The following is a 3,305-nucleotide window of genomic DNA, read 5'->3' as shown; positions in this document are numbered from 1 at the left end:
AAAAATAATTATCCAAATAGTTTCCCTTAAAGTAGAAGGAACCTGAACATATGTAAATAAGGGCAGAATTTGCATGCTGGCTGATAGATTCTATAATCATGTATGTGATTCAGCCACTCGGGGTTTGGACATCTAGCAGAAAAAACAAAAACGAAAACACTATAATTGTAATCATTACACATTTTAGAATCATTTTACCCTTGGAAATCAGGGCATAATTTATACAAGTAATGGACGTAAAAACACTGATGTTTTAATTTTAATTGGAGTTAGTAAGGAGACTATAAATGATTATTTAATAATGCTATAGAAGGTATTGTGTGCTAGGTGCTGTTCTAATTGCCTTAAAATACTATTTCATTCAATCCCTCTAACAATTTTATGGGATGGACACTGTTGTTATCCCCATTTTACAGATGAGGAACCTGAGGCACAGAAAGGTCACAGAACTAGAAAGCTGCATAGTAGGAAGGCAAGGAAACAGGGAAGGTGGGTTTAAATTAAGGTACCTGGCTCCAGGGTCCCTCTCCTAAGCATCACACCGTGCTGGCTCTCTACAAAGGCGCCTCAGAACCTGTCTGGTGCACTCATGTGATCAGGGTTCTTAAAATAGATTACTGTGTCTTCAGTCCTTCCAAATGAATATGGGAAATATAGCAAGGATTATGGCCAATTTGGCTGTTCATTTGTTGCAAATAAAGACTGCCCATATCCAAATGCATTATTTGTAGAGACTCAATGTAAATAGCAGCCCCCAGATTTCTCTAATCTTGTCTTTAGAAGCAGAATGAAAGTTTAAAAAATAATAATTAGTGTGAAGTTCAATAATTCCAAATAATACTTGATTATAGTATTTTTAAGATTCTGATGCTGCAAAACATGGTTAATTCTCAATCCATATTTTAATACAAATAATACCTCTCAAATTCAACACATTAAAAAATTTTTTTGTATGTAAATAATGCTTTTTCTTACATAATTCAAATAGTAAGTTAAGCTGTATATGTTAAATGGGAAAAAGTAAAACTTACTTCTGTATGTAATAAAGATTATTATTATATTAGAAGTACTTCAGTATATAATTTTGAATCCTATTTTGTCTTAGAATAAAATAGATTTTATTTTTTAAATGTCCCTGTATTCTCTTTCCTCCATCTTTCTGCACCGCCACAATGGTGTGCATGGACATCCTGGCTGTTGCTCTCCAGAGCATCAACAATGCTGAAAAGAGAGGCAAATGCTAGGTTCTTATTGGGCCATGCTCCAAAGTCAGCATCCGGTTTCTAACAGTGATGATGAAGCATGATAACATTGGTGAATTTGAAATCATTGATGATAACAGAGCTGCGAAAATTGTTGTGAACCTCACAGGCAGGCTACACAAGTGTGGAGTGATCAGCACCAGATTTGATGTCCAACTTAAAAATCTAGAAAAATGGCAGAATAATCTGCTTCCATCCCACCAGTTTGGTTTCATTGTACTGACAACCGCAGCTGGCATCATGGACCATGAAGAAGCGAGTCAAAAACACAGGAGGGAAAATCCTGGGATTCTTTTTCTAGAGATGTAATACATATTTACAAATAAGATGCCTCATGGGGAAAAAAAGCCCCTATTCTATACCATGCAAAATCAATGCAATGGTTTATAAATTACTCATGGTTATATTTTTCTCAAGATTATATGTTTCCATGAACGTGTTTCACAGTTTTAAAATACTACAACATCCATTACAGACTAATCGAGAAATGAGACTGAAGTCACAAAATGTTGAAGGCCTTTTTCCTGCTAATGTTCTATGTTATGACATCATCATGTATTCACTATTTTTGCTCATAGGATAAGTTCAATGTATTTATTGAAGTTCATCTGGTTTATTCAAATGAGAAAAAAGCTAGAACTTAGGGCATTTTCTAAAAGATAAAGCCAAGGTTAACTCCTAAGTTTGTGGTTATGAAAGGAGGGGAAAATTTTAAAATGCCTTGTATCTATAGTAATTATCTAAATCCTACTCATTTTTCAATTCCCAGTTATAAGATCACCACAAGCAGGCCATCTCTCACTACCCCAGCCTTTTTGATCTTATTTAGGAATTAATGTGGGCTCTTAGGCACCTGGAGTCTTGCATTATTATTATGAGAGAAAGTCTCCAATTTTTCTGTTGTAATCTCCTTTAGTAGGTCTTCTCAGTTATGGTTTTAAATTCAGGTACCTGGCTCTAGGGTCACCTTCCTTTTAAAAAACACATTCGTAAAATTCTTTATTTTTCTTTTGGCATGTGGTAGTATAGACCTCAGTGTATGCACATAGAAAGTGCTCAAGGAGGTCTTGGTCTTAAAGTTCCTCTGAAGATTAGATGATGTCCTTAACCTTACATTTCCTTACCTGGCGTTTTATGCCCTTAATGAAAAATAAACAGACCAAATAATTTAACGGTGAATACCTGGAGGGTCCTTCCCCTGGCTCTCTGCTCTGTGAACTAAAAGGAAATAAAAAGGCAGCTGAGATGCCTGAAGGAGACAAGATAAGAGGGCAGAAACCCTCTCCTAATCACCAAGATTCTTTAGGATCTCTTCTCAATTCGCAGTGCTAATTTATTGCCTTAAGTATTACCAGAGCCATCTAATCGGTTTAATTTCACAAAGTTGCACTTCCTTTTCCTCCATAAATCTCCCCATTCCCAGTTTTATGCCAAGGATGATGCTCTGTGGCCACATTAGTTGAAAGAGTAATGGAAAGTTAGAAAGTAACTAATGACCTAAAGTTTCTTGGGAGAACTTTAAAAAATAGCCCCAAGTGCTGAATTACTGATCCTTATACTCTCAGTCTATTGTGAAAACCCTGTTCCCTAAAAACTGTCTTCTCCACTTTAACATACTCCTATTACCATTTGATTTAAGAAATTATTTCTGACTACTGAAAAATAGGAAAAAACAGAACATTTTTAAAGGAGAGGGTGGAAGCTGGTGGTGGGAAGGCAGGAATAAAGAAAAATGCAGTCTCACATCTGCAAAAGTAGTTCATAAAGAATGTGGAAGATGAAACTTGTTCAATGTTCTCTCTCTCTCATCCTTTCTAAGTCTCTTTCTCTCATTTTTTCTCCTTCCCTGTGTCTCTCAACAAAGGCCTAAACAGTTAAAAATGGAGACACTCTATGTCACTTAATAGCATCTCTGTTGATCTTTCTCCAGTAGGTGTAAGTACTGAGAGCAACAGCACCTCTTGTCACCAGCTGTGGATGGGGAGTGGCTGCCTTAGGGGGATCTGAGCCTAAAAAATCCACCACTGAGAAAAGGCAATAACA

At 36.2% G+C, this 3,305-nt stretch overlaps 1 pseudogene; it reads left to right on the top strand.

The window, feature by feature from the left end:
• Positions 1-1,172: 1,172 nt before the first annotated feature.
• LOC741024 (small ribosomal subunit protein uS8-like) lies at positions 1,173-1,563 on the top strand (annotated as a pseudogene).
• Positions 1,564-3,305: the final 1,742 nt, after the last annotated feature.

Source organism: Pan troglodytes, chromosome 5 (genome assembly GCF_028858775.2).
Source record: "Pan troglodytes isolate AG18354 chromosome 5, NHGRI_mPanTro3-v2.0_pri, whole genome shotgun sequence".
NCBI lineage: Eukaryota > Metazoa > Chordata > Mammalia > Primates > Hominidae > Pan > Pan troglodytes.
This window is presented reverse-complemented; position numbering and strand designations above follow the sequence as displayed.